At 32.6% G+C, this 20,920-nt stretch overlaps 1 protein-coding gene and 1 pseudogene across 1 annotated transcript in view; one reads left to right on the forward strand and one right to left on the reverse strand.

The window, feature by feature from the left end:
* The window catches only part of CSMD3 (CUB and Sushi multiple domains 3), a 1,234,679-nt gene that overhangs the window by 1,160,817 nt on the left and 52,942 nt on the right, over positions 1–20,920 (reverse strand). The window lies entirely within an intron of this gene.
* LOC112630087 lies at positions 10,781–11,306 on the forward strand (annotated as a pseudogene).

Raw genomic sequence — 20,920 nt, forward strand, 5'->3', positions numbered from 1 at the left:
ATCTGGAGGAGAGACACTGATTTCTGACACCTTCATTTTGTTTCTATAAAGGACCTCAATGCTTCCCCCATTATATTTCCATATTGATAAATAAAAATAGAAATATGATGAGGAAAACCAACCCAAATACTTTGCTAAGAACTGTATTTGATTTAAAAGATTGTTTTACGCAATAATTTAATTTATAATCTGCAACAGTGCAAACGAGCGTGGCCCTCCATCTTCCAACACCCCCAATGATTTAAAATGCAAATTTTCTTCATTTTGTCTTGTATCAGAATTGAGAACAGCTAATCATTTTATGCATATTTGAATATATTTCTTGTTTCTAAAATGACGTCTTGAGAAAACTAGAAGTTTGAGTGTATGTGTGTTTATAACACTGACAAAATTAGCTTGCTCATTTACATGATTTACAATATAGAAGTAAAGCTAGAAAATTTTTATAAACTTTTCTAAATGTAACCTATTATATCTTAATATCAACTGTATCTTGGGATAATGTGTTAACCATGAACAAATTATGCTTGTACAATGATTACACAAAACAAAAACCAGAGTTATGGTAATCATTGGTTTTAAAGATGTTCTCTTTTCTCTACAGTATTTAAATATACAACAAAATCATATTTATTGAAATTAGATTATTCCCTTTAAGCTAAGTCTTCAAAACAGCTTTCAAAATATGTTGAAATGAGTACTTTTTTTAAGGTTGACAGTAAATATTCTTGCAAATGTGTGATTGAGTCAATTAAATCAGATTTACAATATACTTCCAGGGAATAATTAGTCAAGTTAGTATTTCCCTACATTGAATGAATGCTTTTGGATAATGCTTATTATCATAAAATATAATTACTTATGCTATCAAATTTCCAACACATATTCCTGTTTAGAAACAACAGGACATTATCTATGTTTTCTTCATTAGCTATACTTATGTCATTCAACTTGAGCTCTATATTCTTTTTTATATCTTTAATTTTTTCATGAAGATTTTAAACCAATAATGAAGAAAGTAAAATAAATCTCCATCAGAATTTTGCCAAATTTACTTCATTTTTTAATATTTTAAGTATTTATAAGTTATAAATTTATCTATTACATTATTTCAAAGCCCAAATATTGCTTTACAAAGTCTTGTACATAAACTTATCTATTATAACTTAAACTACAATTATGATTCTTTCAAAATTCAGAAGCCATCTTACTGAAATTGGAATATTATCTGAACTGTTTACCATGATCTAAAAAGACATTTCAAAATGTGATTCCCACATATCTTAGTAACTTCATTTTTTTTGTTTTTTTTTGTTTTATATTTGCATGTTATTATATTATAGAATACAACTATACAGTAACTTCGTTTTACACGATACACCTTCTTGCTCTCTTCTTGCGTCTGGCCTCCTTTACATTTCTCGAACAAGCCAAGCTCTTCCATTCAGGGTCTTTACACTAGTTATTTTGTATGTTTGGAAAAGTCTAATCTCCCGAATGCTGTATGACTGTATTTTTTTTCATAATTCAAGCCTCAACCCAAACCATGTTTATTTAAATAGACTTCCCTGGCCCACCACATCTAAAGTGTCTTTGCCTCTTCCCTGGATGCTGTCTAGCATAGCCTTCATTTATTTTCTTCATGATAATTGCAATCTAAATTATTTTATTTATTTATTTGCATGAGTGTTGTCTATTTCCACCAATGAAGTAGAAACATCATGGGGGCTGAGCCCTGTTGCTACCTGCTGATTTGCTACTGACTGCATCATTATTTGGTACATAAATATTTGTTGAATAAAGAATGAAAAAATTAACTACACTTCCTATTTGCCCTCCTTAGGAAGCCAAATGAAAATTTTCTTTTTTCACATAATTCTGCCCCAAAATGACACAACTTGGCCAATTGCCAGAGTACTAAACTTCTAAAGTAACACTTTCCCCTTTTGACTAATACTAACTCACCTTCCAAGCTGTGTTACAACAGAACATTTTCATTTGGTTGACCCCCATGTGATGTCAACCTCAGGAGAGATGTCTCAAATTCCAAAGTCAGATGGCCATGTCCAGGAATTTAATAAATATGCTGGCTCTTGTCATGGCTAAGTTTGAGTTACTAGACTTACCACTGGTCTTCAGTCCCCAGAACCTTACACTTAGCAACACTAAGCAATATTACAATGTGTATGTCTATGAGCGTGTATGTCTTCTATAATTGAGAACTTTCTTTTGCAGTAAGTTTCCTAGAAGAATATGGATAAATATGTTTCTTTACATAAAGATGTTAATGTGTTACCTTTCCTTATATATCACATTATCTTCCTAAAAACTCAAGTTTAACACAAAATCCAAGTGATCAAAATGTTTAACCCTTTTATCTGCAGTTATAAGGTTGAGCAGCAATAACCCTGACAAAGCAAGTGGTGCCCTGATGACACAATGTGAATAATCTTGGCTTTCAAAACTGTACTATGAAGACCCGATTCTGTGTCCTAATAACTGAATAATATTTACATATCATTTATAATTTTCTGTCAATGCACACCATATCTAAATTCATATCTAGTCCTACTATTAAAATCCCTTAATCTTAGGTATTTTCCAGTGAAGGTAATATTTTCTGGGGAAAATATCTGCGATTGATGAGAATAGTGAAGCATTACAGTGAATCACTAAGGAACGGTGGGTTTGCGTTTCTAAAAACTAATCCTTGAATGGAAACAACTGCATTGAAATATAATTTAATGAAAAGTGTCCAATAAAAGTTATTCATAAATATAATTTAATGTGTGCTTAATGGTGGCAAGTGAGGCAAACAAAAGGAAAGTATTACTCATTTTCATTCCTGAGGTCAGCATATTATTATTATAGTAAATCTCTATCGATTTCTCACCATATTTTACAGAAAAATAATGATTCAGGTAAAAAATAATTTCACCCACATTTCAGTGAATCAATGCAAAGCAGTCCCAAGGACTTTGTGATGATAATAATAATAAAATAAAATTTGAGGATCCAAATTATTAGATAAATTCTTACTATATATATTTATCTTGAATCTGTTTTTGTTGGCTTGAGAAAAAAAGAACTTTCTCTTCTGATAAGATATGACCTCACTCCTGTTAGAACAGCTATCAAAAAAGATAAAAGATGATTTCTGGTAAGGATGTGAAGAAAAGGAAACTGTTGTACATTACTGGTGTGGATGTAAGTCAGTACAGACATTATGGAAAACAGTATGAATTTTCCTCAAAAAATTAAAATTAGAGCTACCATATGATCCAGCAATCCCACTGCTGGGTATACATCAAAATGAAATTAAATCAGAATGTCAAAGAGATATCTGAATTCCCATGTTTATTGCAGTGCTTTTGACAATAGCCAAGATATGGAATCCACCTAAGTGTCCATCAACAGACGAACAGATAAAGAAAATATGCTATATACACACAATGGAGTATTATTAAGACGCTATGAAAGAATGAAATCCTATCATTTGCAACCACATGGATGAACATGGAGGACACTATGTTAAGCGAAATAAGTCAGTCACAGACAGACAAATACAGCATTATCTCTCTCACATGTGGAATCAAAAAAAGTTAATCTCATAGAAATAGAGAGTAGAATGGGGCTTACTAGAGGCTGAGACAGTTGGCAGTGGGGTATTGGGAGATGTTGGCAAAAGGATACGAAATTACCCTTCCATAGAAAGAATAACTTCAAGAGATCTATTGTATTGTACATGATGACTATAGTTAATGATGATATACTGCATTCTTGAAAAATGCTAAAGAGAGTAAATAAATGTTCTTATCACAAAACTGCTAACTATATGAGGTAATGTATATATTAATTAGCTAAATTTAATCATTACACAGTGTATTATACTTCAAAACATCATGTTGTACATGATAAATACATATAATTTCATATATCAATTAAAATAAATATTTAAATAAATTTGAAAAAAAACACATGAAAGGATTGCTCACAAAAGGAAAAACATAGCTGACAGAGTAAAAAACAATGTTTACACACAGAATAGTATAACAAACGAGAGTGGCAAGTTGTTGAATGTGACTGGAACATAAACTTGTGATGCATCTTCCAGGCTTTTATTTAAAAGATAGAATCTAAATGACCTTGTCAAATTGTGATTAGTTTTTTTTTTTTATTTTATCTTGTAGACAACTGTAGAATCAATGAATTGTTACTGAAGCTTAACTTCACAAAAAGTCATGTTGTGAAAGATCATTACAAATCATTTATTGAATGCATATATAAATTTTCACAAAATTAAGCCATTCACAAACACATTCATCCTATCTTTCAAGACATATCCCCTGCACCCACTCTAGGTTACTAGTTCATTATATACATTCATTTTTCAGTTATTTTACTATGTATGCTTCTCTGGCAATAAATCTCTGGCAATAAATTCCATCCCTTTTGATATTCTTACCCTATTACACCATCATGCCATGTTTACTGAGCTATTCTCAGGTCTTCTCTAATTCTTTATGAAGTTTATATTTTGCCAGTTTAAAAAAAAATTGCAGCTCTGAAGAGTTTGGTTGCATCATGAAGTTACATGCAAAAAAGTCACTGTAAGATTAATAACAAATTATCTTTATTCTGGAGATCTGTTTCAACGTAATCTGTGGGAGGAGAAGAGTAATTTCAAATATAAATGAAACCATCTTGGCCATGAAGTTACAATTGCCTTACCTTCATTATAGGTATGTGGAACTTAATCATATTATACTCCCTACTTTTGCATACATTTGAAATTGTCCATAGTTTTTGAAGAGTAATCTTCACAAAATGTATGCTATTTCACAAGAATTTAGATGATTTTGAAATACATGTGCCATTTTTCTATTGTAATGAGTTGCTTGCATATTTGTCTTCTCAATTGTATTACTCAACTATTTCCTTTTTGAGTATAAAGCCAATATTCTATTATTTCTAAATATTTTTTTAAAAACATTTATAAAGTAGCTACTTGATAAACTTTAAGTGGAATACTGGGAATATCAATATATTTTGTACCTTTAATTTTTGGTCATATATATTTATAAATTACAAAGAGTAAATATTAAATACATATGCATTTGTGCAGTACATGAGGCAGGTTCTAAGTTGCCTCTGACAATTCTATGAATGACAACAGAGGGTACAATTGTTATACATTTTTGTTTGTTCTCTCAACTTTATAGTTTATTCAAATGAAGCTTATTCTTATTCATCTTTTTATTATTTGCTTTTGCATTGCTCAGATGGCAATTGCCTTGAAACTCAGTGACAGTGTTTATAATCTTAATGTGAGTCAATAACAGTAGAAGATTATCAAGATAAATCATAGTGGAATGCGGGCAAAGAATCACAGATCAATCACATCTAAGAATTACAGAGTGAGTATTTAAGCAAGGAAGAGTAGTGTCAGCTACTCAATTTGGAAAGGGAAATAAACACACACAGATTCCTAAGAGATCTACAAAAGTATTAAACAACTGTGAAATAGGCTCTATGAAGAATGGTTGAGTGAATTGTGGTTTTTAGCTTATAATGTAAAAAGCCAACAAGGAACTTAAGACTTTTCACATATATGAACAGGTATTGCTCATATGGGAGTATTCAAATGAGAACAATATTACAGCAAGTAGAATTTAAAAAACAGTTTAGACTTACATGAGTATTAGGAAAATGATAGTGATAGCCTACATTTCCACACTGGTTAAAAAAATTAAGTTGAAGTCCAGATTATTTAATCCATTGATTAACTGTTCACTCAGGATTTGTGACTCTGCAAGGCCAGGTGCGATTTTTATCTTAAATATTTGGGAGGTCAATTTTTTAAATCAGAGAACAAGCTAGTTCCCCAAGGTATCTTGTAATTTAAAAATTGTATGAAGTACCATAACAATATTGTTTTGAAAAAGTTCACATTTGCACAAAGTCCACAGTTAGTATCCTTTGTTATCTCATTATTCTTAGTGGTTACCATATTAGGTTGGTAAACCCCAGGTAATTTAGATGATTGAAGCTACAGGGGATAAATACAAGTATTAATCCATTAATATTCTGGGCTTCAATTTCTACATACATAAGATGAGAAGTTGGATTGGAGGATCTTAACTTACCCTTCTGCTAAATATTTAGTGTTTCCTGAGTTTTTAATGCTCTGATTTTGATGCAAATGAAGAAAGCATGCAGCCAGTAGGGGGAGTCCTGATCTTATCCCCCAAATTATACAACCTCATAGATGCTGGCACACAATTGTAAGTAATCTGATTGCTTTATTTTATACCATTCCAAAAGCATAGAAAAGACACATTTATACACAGTTTTTAAAAAGCAAAAAATTCAGAAGTGTATTATGCTGTAAAATGTATCTATCCAATGGTATAAAATAATTTTAACTGTTTAAAATTAGCATTTTCATTTAATCTTCAACAGGATTAGCTACTAGTCCCAACAGCCACTCTGAAGCAGAATCCAATTCTCTAATCTTTAAACAACAGTAAAGGAAAAAAATTTGGCTAGAAGTAGACACACACAGATGGTATTCCTATATTCTGTGCTTTCATATGTAACACCTGCTTCAATCTATACTCAAAACCACTCAGGAAAAAAAAATAAAATCTTTGCATTTATTTACTTGAAAAAATAATTTTTCTATTGACTTATTTAAAAATAAAATAATTGATGACATTATATTTGATTTTATGGACACACACACACAAAGCCTTTTTTATTTTGATCCCTATTTTACTCCATTGGTACTACACACGCTTGTTCACAATATTTTTCCCTTTTAATTTATGTATTAAAAATTGCTTAAATATGTATATGTATATAAATGCACACAGCCCAACATTTTCAGCTTACATTATATGTGTGTGTATATATATATGCACATACATACATTTATATATGAAATAAAGATGTTTATTAATTAACTTTACTGGTATTTTGAAATTTTGTCTACTTTTCGGGTTAATAATTTTCCTCAATGTTACTAACATGAAAAATGGGAAAGGACCTTAGAATTTGTCACTTTGGAGTCATTAAAAGCTACGAAAACCTAGGGGATTTATCACATATCTAAGGCATCACATGAAGTTGCTAAAAGAGCTGAAACTATGCCTAGGTCACCTGACTCACAGAACAATAGATATACACTATGATATATTGTTCCCTGTAATCTATACTACTCCTTTGGGGAGAGTTGTCCATATTCTTTATATCTCAATTTCAGTAAATGTATATGAAAGAATTATGTGACATTTCATTTCTGTGAAGCCACAATGACACTTCATGAATTAATATTTAACTGAATATCTCTTTAAAATTCAGGTCCAATTAAGTATTTTTCTATTAGGAGGAATATCTCCAAATTTCTCTCTCTCTCTACATATATCTAGATATATAATATCTAGATATTTGTGCATTTATCTCAATATCATCATCTATCCATATTTACATTAAAATGTGCTTATGTAAAGTAAATAATGCAGAGAACAATCATATACATACACACTTTAGCATATGGGTATAGACACAGAAACACATGTATTGAAAAACATTACATTCTGATAATTAGATTATAAGGTATTAAGAAAAGTATACATGTCAATGTTAAGATTTAAAATAAAAATTTTAAACCTATATGAAGAATACATTGGCATATATTCCTTGCATGTTTTTGACATATTATTTTAATGAATGAGACAAGTCTGAATTCTTATTCAGACCACAGCACTCTTACCCCCAGCTTCCTTAATTTTTTTCTAGAAATAAGAAGGTTGGTGCTAGGAAATACTGAAAAATATAGAAGTTCAAATTTGCATTCCTCATTTGTCACCCTAATTTCACACACACCAATATTTAATAAATGTGAATAAACACATTAAAAGTAGGCATATCAGACAAGTGAAATACATATATTCGGAGTAAGACATTTTCACAGTTTTTCAAATCCAACATTGATATTACTTATAATATTTTGAGCTCAGCTGTGGAGGAATTGAGGGCATCTGAAAGCATTCCTAATATAACTCAGCAAGAATTGTTGGTTTAATTATTTAACTCTCCTTCTGATCTTACTACTTATTCAATTATTCTTTGTGTACACTGCCATATGCACCTTGTTGTTAAAAAGTAAAAAATAAAAATAAAAAATAAAATAAAATGAACACCATAATACCATGAGTGTAAGCATGAGTGTAAGATTAATGCTGCCTATACCTTTATCCGTGGCCAAGTCCTTATCATTCTGTTTGTTTTTACCGTTGGAAGACAGCGTTCTACAAGTTGACATATAAAACAACTTTTTATTTGAAAGTTGTAACCATCACTTTACCCTGTATTAATAAAAGGGTAGAATTTTATGTTATATAAAGTTGTTTACCAAAATTGCTCTATGGCTTTCCCTCACCTACAAAGTCAATTTCAAGATAATGGTGAAAAACGATGTCATTTTAAGAATGGTGCATCATTCAATAATGGGACTAGATAACAGGTATTCTGTCTAAGGAAATCCTCATTTGCTCCCCAAAGAATTGATAATGTAGCCCACAAAATAAAGAGTTGTTACACCAGAAAAGAGACTTAATAACATATAATGATGTCCATATTGCTATCAGTCAGTTAACAAACATATACTGAATATCTACTATGTGCTAATGTCTGCCAAGAGCGTATTTCTAATATGTAAAATTCACTCTGAGTTTAGACTATAATTTAGAAGTTATTTCTCCCCCTTCCACTGAAAGGAGTAAGCAGAGTTCAGAGGCAGCCAGTAGAAAACAGTTCCAGATGGATTCAAAGCCAAAAGCTATTTAATACACACACACACACACACACACACACACACACAGAGACACACACACACACGTGTCATGCCGAGGAAAATAAGAAACTATCAATACTTTATGAAGAGCATTGAAAGATGGAACCCTCTTTAGCAATGAAGCCAAAAAGGGCCATTGAAAAATTATTGTTCCCCAGAACAATTTGCTAATTGCTGAAGAGTCAGCAATTAGTATTAGCGAGATTTGATTTTTTAAAATGTTGCAAACATAAAATAGGAGTAGCTTATGAAAGACTAAAAGATGAGAGAAATGACCTACATAAGAATTAGAAGAACATAGAAATGAAGTAAGAACAAGCCAGGATAATTTAGAACTAGAATAATGGTTTTCATAATTACTTAGATAAAGAAAACTTGAAATAAGTATTAGAAGTCTTATATAATTAAATTTGTTTATGATATTCTAATTGTTTACCAAAATTTTAGGCAAAAATAGTGCTGTGTTCTTTTAATGTCACACTGGAGCACTGTCTAAGACGTTCACTTGATGATTTAATTATCTATATGAATGTAACTTTTATTTTCTCAATTGGCAAATGATTAAAGCACAGGCTCTATGAAATCATCTGCTCTTGATTTTTTTCTGGTAGGGAAACAATTATTTTCTGTCTAGTAGAAAAGATAATCTCAGAGGTGATTGTTATATTGCCCTGTAGGACATTAGCCCCAGTTTTGTATCTAGACTTGCAATCTGATTTCAATATTTTTTCTTTGGTACCTATAAATTTTCAACATCTTAAATACATTCTGAACCAGTTTTAACACTTTGATGTTTAGTCACTGATGAGTTAAATAAAATTTTAACTTGTGTATATTCTATACTTGTGTGGGAGTAATGTTTAACCTTTTGAAAATCATACTTCGACAGTTTAATAAGTTATATGAAGCGAGTTACATTCAGTGTAGAGTATCGAGTCATGTTTATCCAACTATTTGGTTATCTTCATACAGCTGAAATGGCAAATATCCTCCCAAATGTGGTTGTAATATTTGCCTAGCTGTAGTCCTAATAATGATGGCAGTCTCTTTCTACCAGAATGAAAATACATATAAGCAACATCTTATAACGAAAGCTGTTTGGTCGGGTAAGAAGTAAATCTTACTTGTATTTTAACATGCTCTTAATTAATTTGTGCAGCATTGTTAGTAATACAACCTAATGCTAAAGTAAAACTTAAGGTTTTCTAATATATTTTATTATACGTATGTAAGAGCATTTAAGCTTATTTAAAACTACTTTGAAAATAAAGCAAATGTAGTTTGAAAATATAAACAAAATCTACTTGACCTAGCAAATCTTATTTAAGATGAACTCAAGCTCATTGTTTTAATAAGATGACTCAATGTCTTTCATGAATTTAGACATTTATAAATTTGTTCATTTGAACGTAGAAGATAAAATTTAGTTATTTTTAAAGGCAGGATATTGATATTAAAAAATAGGTTCCTGAAGTAGACACTTCCCAATAGCCTTTGAAGCATAAAAATTATTTGATGTATACATTTCTAATAATTAATTTTTCTTTAATACGAAATATTAAAACATATCTTTAATAATTTGGTATGTTTCTTATATGAGGGTATTTAAAAGTAAATACATGTTCAAGAACTGTTTAGTAATGCATATTTTGATTCAAATAATAATAACAACAAAAAATATATTTCGTAGAAAATTTACCATTTCATTCAAAAACTGGGAGGTGAGGGGTTGGAATGTACAAGACACTTAACAGTAGGTGGCAAATTCTGTCTTCTGTCTTTTCTGTATTATTTATGCGTTTGCTGTCCAAAGTAAACTAATATGTAAAAAATACAACATTGATATCCAGGTTTTTAAAATCCTCATCAAAAGAAAGTTTACCACTCTCTCTTTCCAGACCTGGGCAGGCAGGAGGCACCATCATGGGAGTTGACACCCGCCACAACAAAGTTTTGGCGCAAGTTTCGAAAGTTTCGGCGCAAGGAGCCCAAGAGCCAGGATATCTACCTGAGGCTGTTGGTCAAGCTGTATAGGTTTCTGACAAAGGAACCAACTCCACATTCAACCAGGTTGTGCTGAATAGGTTGTTTATGAGTGGCAACAACCGGCCACCTCTGTCCCTTTCCCGGATGATCCAGAAGATGAAGCTTCCTGGCCGGGAAAACAAAACAGCCATGGTTGTGGAGGTCATAACGGATGATATGAGGGTTCAGGAGGTGCCCAAACTAAAGGTGTGTGTGCTGCACGTGACAGCCAGGCCCGCAGCCATATCTTCTGGGGAGTGGGGTGGGGTGGGGTGGGGTGGGGCGGGGCGGGGCGCTGGGCAAGATCCTCACTTTCGACCAGCTGGCTCTGGACTCCCCCAAGGGCTGCGGCATCATCTGGCTCTCCGGTCCTCGAAAAGGCCGGGGGGTTTACCGGCATTTGGCAAGGCCCCGGAAACCCTAGGAACCCTACATCCGCTCCAAGGCCGGAAGTTCAAGTGCGCTAGAGACCGAAGGGTCAGCCGAAGATACAAAAACAAACCCTGGATCCTACCCTCTTATTGAAAATATTTTAGATGCTGAAAAAAAAAAAGTTACCTTCATTAACATCATTTTATTTTTAAAATACAGAAAAGAACACATTATTTCAGTACATACATAAATAAAATATTCCAGTTATAAAATAATATCTGAAAGCGATTTATCTTATCAAATTTTGGAGATGCTGATAAGTCAAAAGTGAAATCTAGAGAACTAACATTACAGTGCAAATTGGGAGCTTTCCTAAGATTTTGCCTTATGTGCAAGCTATCTGAAAGCTGAGCTTTAGTTCATTTGAGCTATACTTTTAATCCAAAAAAGGTACATATTTCAATTTTTCTACTTGAGTTTGTGTTAGACAGTATTTATAAAACATGCAAATATTTATTTTTACAAACAATAGAAACTAATTTTAGCAAAGCACCACACTTGGAGTTGGACCATCTGCAATTCAGTTCAATCATACTAACTTGCTTTGAGATCTGTATTGGGGTTCAATACCATTATGCATAAAAATAAGCTTTCAACACAAAATTGTTACAGCAGATTGTGTTGAGTAATGATTTATCTGCCAAAATTTATTTATTCAATACTTTCAAAGTAGCACGTAGATGAAAAAATATTAAAATATACTTGAGGAGCACGCCTGAAAACGGTGTGCTTGCTTTTTTGGAAGATTTTCAAAATGGTCATATAAATTTGTATTTAAATGGATAAACTACTCAGGGAATAAAATAAATACACAAATAAATAGGACTGATACAATGATTGTAGCTCTTTAATTACACAGAATTCCATAGATTTTTATGGCTTCTCCAAAAGTTCCATTATGGGATTAATAATAATAATATAACATGCACAGAAAACATCACTCTGTACTATAGACATAACCCTTAGAACGACATTTATTCTTGGTATCACAATTTTGCTAAGCAGAGTGAGTCATTTGTGAACTTCTGAATATGGTGTAATGTGAAGATCCTGTATTATGAAAAGGAAATTCAACTCAACTTAGCATTCACTTACTCAAAAAAATACATATCTAATGCCTCCTCAGTGTCAGTCCCGTGCCAAGACCTGAATATACGATAAAGAAACAAACTTATTGAAATGGTGAACAAAACTGACATTCCTTGTTTAGAGATATAGTCTAGTTGAGGAGGTAGATATTATATAAGTAAACGTTTTAATTATATATTGTGGTAAGTTATATAAAGAAAAGAATAGTATTTAATCCTCAGAGGATAGGATAGATAGTAGTTTTACATTAGAGTGGACAAGAAAGGCATTTTAGAATAAGAGATGTTTTGTTGAAATTTGTGAAAAAGGAGGAAGCCATGCAGGGAATCTAAGAAGAGCCTTGTTTGTAGAGGAAATTTGCATGAGAATGTCCACGTGCAAGAATGTTTGCTGCTTTAATGCAGTGGATCTCAGCTAGGGGAGATACTGCCACTTCCACTACGGGAAATTTGGCAATGGGTGAAAACAATTTTGATTGTCACACTGAAGTGTGTGTGTGTGTCTGTGTGTGTGTGTGTGTGTGTGTGTGTATGTGTGTGATTAATACTGGCATCTAGTGGATAGAGGCTGGAAATACTGCTAAATATTTTTCAGTGTCGAAAGCCCTTCATAAGAAGCTAAACTTGAGAAACCCTACTTTAAAGAAATTGAAAGAAGTGCAATGTGCCCCAAGGCGCAATGTTACAAGATGAAATTGATGAGATAGAAAGGGATCACGAAGGAGCCTGTAGTCCATGACAAGAAGTTTGGATTCCATACTGTGAAAAACTGTGTATTATCATTAAGTTTTAACTGAGAGACTAATAACATTTCATTTACATTTTAAAAATAATTTCTCTGGGAAATAGTGGGTTAATGAAAAGACATCTTTTATTTTCTACAGCAGGAAAATTTTAGTGTAGTCAAAAGGAGAGGAAGTAAATTATAATGAACATTAACCCATTTGGGTAAAAAAAAACATGCTATTATTGTCTTCTGCATGGAATTAAAAAAAAAAACTTGCATATGAACTCTTGCTAAAAAGAGATTTTTCTGAGAATTAACACACACACACACACACACGTTCTGAGTATTTTGTGGATAACATAATGGTATAAAATAAAAGTAAATACAACAGTTCCAGTAAGGAAGATATAACAATATTCCACAAGGCATATAACCATTGCAAATTTATTTGTTCTAGGAAGAAGGCAATAAAAATGAAGTGAACTGATTGAAACAGACAGTGGAGGCCAACCATAGGGCTAAGTGATAGGTTGGATATGTAGCCTAAGAAGTTTTTAGCTCCAGCACCTAAGCAGATAAGGTATCAGTAATAAAAATAGAAAGAACATGGCTATAAAAGAATGTGGTTGCAATGGATCTCTTATCTTCAGCTTCTCCAGCCCCCTTTGTAATTCAATGACATTTTATTTTACTTGGAAATTATTCTAATAATATAATATTTGTGTAGTTTTTAATCTTTGAACAAAGTTGAGATTTATCTTATATCTACAAAACAGAAAACAATGACTATATTTCAGTAGCCTTATATGTGCAGGAAAATCTATAAATATGCATCATTAAATAGAAACTATGCATTATTTATGCACTAGAGTACACCCTTCCTGTTCATCAGATTCCTGTTTTATGAAAGCTATCTTACAGCTCTGCAAGTTGTGGAAAATTGATAGCAATGCAAACTAATTCCTGTCTTGTCACATGCAAATTTGATCCTGTCCGGTAGATGTTTATTTAAATCACTTCCCACCTCACTGTAGAAAAAGGCAAACTTGCCCTTATTTGCATATTCATTTCAATATTCATGATCCGTACTGTGTCTGCTCTTCGAAAGGTTCTTTTTTTAACCAGTTATAGTATCTGTGGGATTCCCTCATTAATTAATGAGTAAATAAACTGTTTAACATGTTCATTTTGATATTTACATTAGAGTTGTAATTTTACCTTTTGTTGAAAATTATGCTTTTGCAGGTTTATCTTATTCTAATTTAACAGGACACTTCTTTTCAATTAACTTCAAGTTGCTTATCATCACATCATAAAATGTTTCAAACTAAGGTGTGAATAAAACAATAGTTGAAAATTCCCTGTCTCTGAACGATATTTTCCTGAATATATTACTGGAATATATACATATAAAAACTGCAAATGTGTTTCATTTTTTAATTTAAAGAAAAACAGAAAGAATTAGAAAAATATGAACCACTGTAAATGCCCTTTATTGAAATGGATCTGAATGTAGACTAATGTTTTCACAGCTTGCAGATAAATAAATAACTACTGCCACTTTCGCAGAGACTGGCAATGAACATCAACCACAATTTATTAACACATCCAAACTCAAAACCAAACTGCTTGAACAATAAACTTCCATAATAACACAAAAATGATTTTAAACTCTGCCTATATTCTGTTTCTCAAGCAAATAGATATTTAAAGCAATTACTTTTTGACTTATGTCACCAAATGATGGTTCCCTTTTGCCCAAGGAATGCTTTATATTCTCATGTTGTCTTTGATATGTGCCACTCAGAGACCAAATGCTTTTCAGAATATGTGATGTGGCCAGAAAACCGTGTCTTGCTGTCCTGCAGTCTGAAGGAAAACAAATAAGCCAAAAGAAAAAAAGAAAAAGAAAAAGAAAAGAAAGAGAAAAAGGCAAACCTCAGAAGACTGCTTCTCACTTCTTCCCTCAGGCCTTTTCCAGGCAGTCAGCTCTTTCAGCTAGGAATAGATCCAAATCCCGTCTCCATATATAAATGCCAAGCTCGCACAATGTTTCTTGACTTCAAAAATAGATGTTTCTCTTCAATAAAGTTGTTGAATTATTTTAGAAGATTTTTTCTTTATTTGACACAGCTGGTATGAATTTATCACTACAGGTAAGCTAAAATGGTCTCCCAGGTGCAAGTGGGAAGAGAAACACAAATTAAATGATTTTCAGAGAATAATTAAGGTGTGAGAGAAATCAATTTATATAGCATATTTGGGAATTACAAGGGGTTCTGCAAAATGAAGCATTTATATATGAAGAAGAAATTAATAAAAATAAAGACTATCCCAGAAACAGAAAAAGATCTAGGTTTTTAAAGGCCTGAAGTTTATTGTTTTGGGGACCTCACCCTAAGAAAAAGAATGCAAAATTGCAGAAATAAGACTACTAATGTCCATTTAGTGTTTTTGAAGGGCTTGAACAAATGTAAGGCTCCAAAGCTTAAACTTCATTAGAATAAATCTACCTCTTTTGGAGAAAAAAATCCTTATTTTAATGTGCTGTCAAGTTTTTTTATTTATTAAGCCCACATTTAAAGCACTTTAATGCCCATGTTATGGTAGTTTCTAGGGATACAGTGATGAAGAAAACAAAAGGTACATGTTCCTTGCATGGCCTTGGAGGGCAAGAAACACATTAATAAGATAATCAAATGGCCAATTCAATAAAGGAGGTAAAATGTGATTTTATAAAAAAGGCCATAAGTGAAAAATTTAGGAAACACAATATGCAAAGCATAAAGAAAATAACTCATAATCCCACCACACAGAGATAACCTATGATACTATTTTAACTTACTCATTTCTATTTTAGTTTTGCTCATTCACAAATATATAATTTTGGAATTCTTATGACTATATCACGTATTCAGAGTTACATTTATTTAATTTACATTAGTGTGTCTAAAAATTAATATATTTTATATATCTAATTACAGTTAATTGAACAAAATTTGTTTAAATATCTCAATATTGCTTGAGAATTTCTGTTTAAAATGTTTACCCTTATAGATATTACTATAACAAACATTTTGGGTTGCACATCTGAACATCTGCTTAGAGTCCTAGATGTGGAATTGTTTTTACAAAATTATAATTCTTTAAAGTATATAAAGGTATTTTGTATGTATTACTAAATTATTCTTTTAAAATATTGTGCCTACTAAGCTTCTAAGAATATTTAATTAAGACAATGTTAATTTCACAGCATCCTCATTAGCATTAGTTATTATGATTTTTAAATACTTAAAACTTGATAATCAAAAATATTACAGTTTTGCTTTGCCAACATTTATTTAATTTGCATTTACAATGAGTGATGAGTCAGTCTTTTTTATTTTTAGCTTTTTGTACTTCTTTAGTAGTTACCCATTTTAGTCCTTTATCATTTTGGTGGGCAGTGATTTTTCTCTTTATCATTTTTGTAATATTTTTTGGAAAAAATAACTAAGTGAATTATAGCATAATTAAGGTACTTTAATTTAGTAATTTTTTTTCTGAACATTAATACCACCTACCAAAATGCAGAATCAGAGACTAATCTTGAATGAGGAAATCCTTTGAGTCTATATTAGAAGTCTCATAAACGTTGTGATTCTACTCAGCATATGGTTACTAGTCACTTCTGCATAAGAATTTTAAAACAGTTGGCCAGGCGTGGTGGCTCATGCCTGTAATCCTAGCACTTTGGGAGGCCTAAGTGAGAGGATCACTGGAGGTCAGGAGTTCCACACCAGCCTGGACAACATGATGAAACCCCATCTCTACTAAAAATACAAAAATTAGCCGGGTGTGGTGGACCAGTCCTGTAATCCCAGCTACGTGGGAGGCTGAGGCAGGAGAATCCCTTGGACATGGCAATTGGAGGTTGCAGTGAGCTGAGATCGTGCCACTGCACTCCAGCCTGGGAAACAGAACGAGACTCTGTCTCAAAATAAATAAAGGTAATAAATAAATAAAATAGTTGTTAAACACTCTAGAATTTCATAGAGGTTAAATTTTTAAGGCAATGAGAAAATCTGTGAAAGCATGGGTTAAGATGAAGAGGAGGAATGGACACTCTGCTGAGAGGGAATAGCACTTAGGCACAGAGGGAGAAATGAAAGAACATAAGTCTTAAGGAGTTCAGGTAGCTGTGTACTGAAAAAGAGTAGGGGAATTAGGAAAGTTAATGCATGAAAGTGGAGAGATGGGCAAGGATGGGATCGGTTTAAACAATAACAAGATTAAGCAAGGTAGTTACCTGTGCAAGTCTGTGCTGTAGAATGATATATTTCACAGTATTGAAGAGAGATTTAACAAAAACAGAAAAAGGGACACACATATTTCTACTAAAATAGTCCTTATTACAACTGTAGAATCTGACACAGGCACCCCCAGGAGAAGTAGAAATGGAGAGATGCACGTTTGAAAAAAGACAGTTGAGGAGCCAGGTTGAGTGGAAAGAGGCAAAAAGCAGACACATCTGGTCTATTAAGATAGAAGCACAATTCAGAAAGATAAGGGCTCTGAGAATGTAAAGTTTGGAGAGACACAATGAGGTTCATTTTGATGATGTTGATTTTCAGTGCCTGCAGATCATCCAGGTAGTAATATGCACTAAGGAGTGATTTTAGGGTTTTCAGAAAATTGACTTCTGGTAGTTGACTTTTGAATTATTTGTTACAGTTCAGCAAGTTTCTCAAAATTAAATAGTTTGCACAAGAGAGGCAGTTTTTCACAGGCTGATCACTCTTGTCTTTTATTATCAGTAATTCTGGATCTATATAATTTTTATTCCAACTCTGGTATCCTTTATGCAGATGCTGTTTGTCTCCACCAGCTGGGTGACCACACCTTCTCACTTGGTCCCTCTGATTTCAAGTGCTCCCCCTACCAAAACATTCTTCAACTGTGGCTAACGCAACTTATCTAATGCATACGATTTAAGATTAACTGCATTATTATTTCTTACTGACTTTAGAAAACAACCTGGAATACACAAATATATAGGGTGTGTTTCATCTTACCTCTCAATATTCATCTCTTACGCCAAATTTCCACCATACTTAAAAACATGTCTTGATAGTTTAGCTCATGTCCCCTCCGTAAAGCTGAAATACGAATCTTTTGTCATAATCTATAATAATTATTGACTTCTCTGTCTCCTCTAATAACTGAAGTATTCTCGAGAAAATATTTTATTTACCTTAACACTTAGAAACCCTAGCACCCAACTCTGTACCTCACATTTGGAGGGCACTCAAAATATGCTTAATAAATGAATTCTGATTCCTCTAAGAGAAAGCACTATTCATTTTTGAAGATTTCGGATGGAAATCTATATAGTGTATCTGTCAGGATCCAGCCAGGAAGAGAAAAAACATACTAAGTGTTTCAATAGAAATAACATATGTTTAGAAGCTGCTAGAGGAGAAATAAAGTGAAACACTGAGGTGTCAGATAGGAAATAACAGCAGCTTCCATCTCTAGAGCTGGAGAAACAAAGGCAAAGGTTTTGGTCTATTAGAATGCATAGGTTCGTTGAAAGGGTCCAAAGATCTGGAACCCAGTTCTCAAAAGATAGGAAATCACTCAGCTCGTTGTGGTACATCTGAGAAGGCATAAGGAGGCTGTTTTGAAAAGTGTAGAAGAATCTGGAGAATTAAATGAAAATCCACACTGAGCTCCCCTGCTAGTCAAAACAAAGGAAGAACACAGGAACACAGGAAGATGCCAGGGTTTTCTCTCCTCCTTTTTCTTTCTGTCTTCTTTCTACCACCTTTTACTTGTGGAACCTAGTGGAAAGTCACCTGACAAAGGATAAACTGAGTTTGCAGAATCCCAGCGTGGGCACCCAAAACAGAGTCTAAATTTGTTTTGTTTCATTAGTTCCTATAATCAAAATAGATGGATACAATTGAAGTTTAGTGAATAGCTTAGTAACCAGAATATGCATAATGATCATGCAATATAATGAAAGACAGGAGTGATCATCCTGTGAAAAACTGCTCATCTGGCTCAAACAATTTAATTTGGGGAAACTTGTTGAACTCTAATAAATAATTCAAAAGTCAATTACCAGGACCCAATTTTCTGAAAACCCTAAAATCCTAAAACCCTAACATCACTAGTTAGTACATATTCCTACCTGGATTATCTGCGGCACTGAAAACAGACATGATCAAAATAAACCTCATTGTATTTCTTCAAACTTTACATTCTCAGAGCCTTCAAACTTTACCCTAATATCTTAAAAAGAAAAATAAATGAGCATTCTGGACGAATAAAAATAAAAACCACAATCATTCACAATAAAATAGACACGAAAATGAAACAATTTACCAATGTCCTAAAACATTAAGGACAGATCTTGCTTATGTCTAGTCATTATGATGTAATGTATCAAAGAAAAATGAGCTCACTGAATCCATACATGCTCCTTGAATGGTGTGCCAGGTCTCAATGCTGAATAGGAATACATTACCAAGTAGAGGTGCTGAATAAACCTTGTGCTGACTTCACATCACGGCTTTTCCTAACACTTTTTGGCATTGATTTTTCTTGTGGGAACAAAAGTGTCAAATATAAGTCTGTACCCCAGGAATATGTCAGAGCTGGGGATTGAATTTGTGGATTCTTCAACATTTATTTGAAACTATGGAAGAGGATAAAATCTCCTAAGGGAACTCTGTAGGAAAAGATAAAATACCCAAGATGGTACTTGGGAAGCAATAATATTTAAAGTTTATGGCAGGGATGGGGAGAGAAAAGAAGAAATTGGAAAACACTAGAAGACACAATTCAGAAAAGATGCTATCACATTGTGGTTTTAATTTGCTTTTTATTAAAATTCCATTGAACATTTTCCTCATATTTACAGGTCATTTTTATATGAAAATTATCTATTTACATGCATTACATTTTATTTGGGGACATTCATGTTTTTCTTTTAGACATTTGTATGAACCTTTAAATATAAAGTTGAGATAGTCAAATAGTAGAAAATCTTTAGTGACACCATTCTTACTGTTCCTCTGAAACAGCCTTGAATTTTAGTTGCAGTTTAAGAAATATTGTGCCAAAAATACAAAATGTTTTGGAAAAGCCCAAATATATGGAAATGCAGGAGAAGATATGCCAGTATTCTCTTTAGCTCTTCCCTCCCTTGCCTTTTTTATTTTGGTAGGCAGAGTCCAAATATAGTGTTTAAGAGTGGGGGTAGTAGATGTCTACAAAGATGACTTCCTGGATTTCAATCTCATTTTGACCATTTACAAGCTGTGGGCTCCTGAGCAAATTATGTGCTTTCTCTATGACTCACTTTCCTTCTCTCTAAAATGAAGACGAAAATATATGTCGCTAAGTAAGGTGATTTTGAATATGAATTGAGTTGATGCATAAAGACAATTTAGATCAGTACATGCACATAGGAAACATCTAATAAATAAGAGCTTTACATTTATTTGGTCCTGCACTCTTTTTGACTAGCACAATACTGGCATATTCTGTTAGAACTGATCTCTCTCTCCATCTCAATATGTATTTTTTGAAAATCATATTTTACAAGCAAGAAAACCAAAGCCTAAAGATACTGATATTTGAACCCCCAAAGCAACAAATGGCACTCAATACCAATCATAGCAATTAGACTACATTCACCAATCCTTTCAAAAATGTGATCTACAGACCACTACATCAGAATAAACTGCAGTGGTTATTAAATAAGATTACTGAGCCTCACTTAGTTTTACCGAAAACAATCAA

Source organism: Theropithecus gelada, chromosome 8 (genome assembly GCF_003255815.1).
Source record: "Theropithecus gelada isolate Dixy chromosome 8, Tgel_1.0, whole genome shotgun sequence".
In the NCBI taxonomy this organism is placed as follows: domain Eukaryota; kingdom Metazoa; phylum Chordata; class Mammalia; order Primates; family Cercopithecidae; genus Theropithecus; species Theropithecus gelada.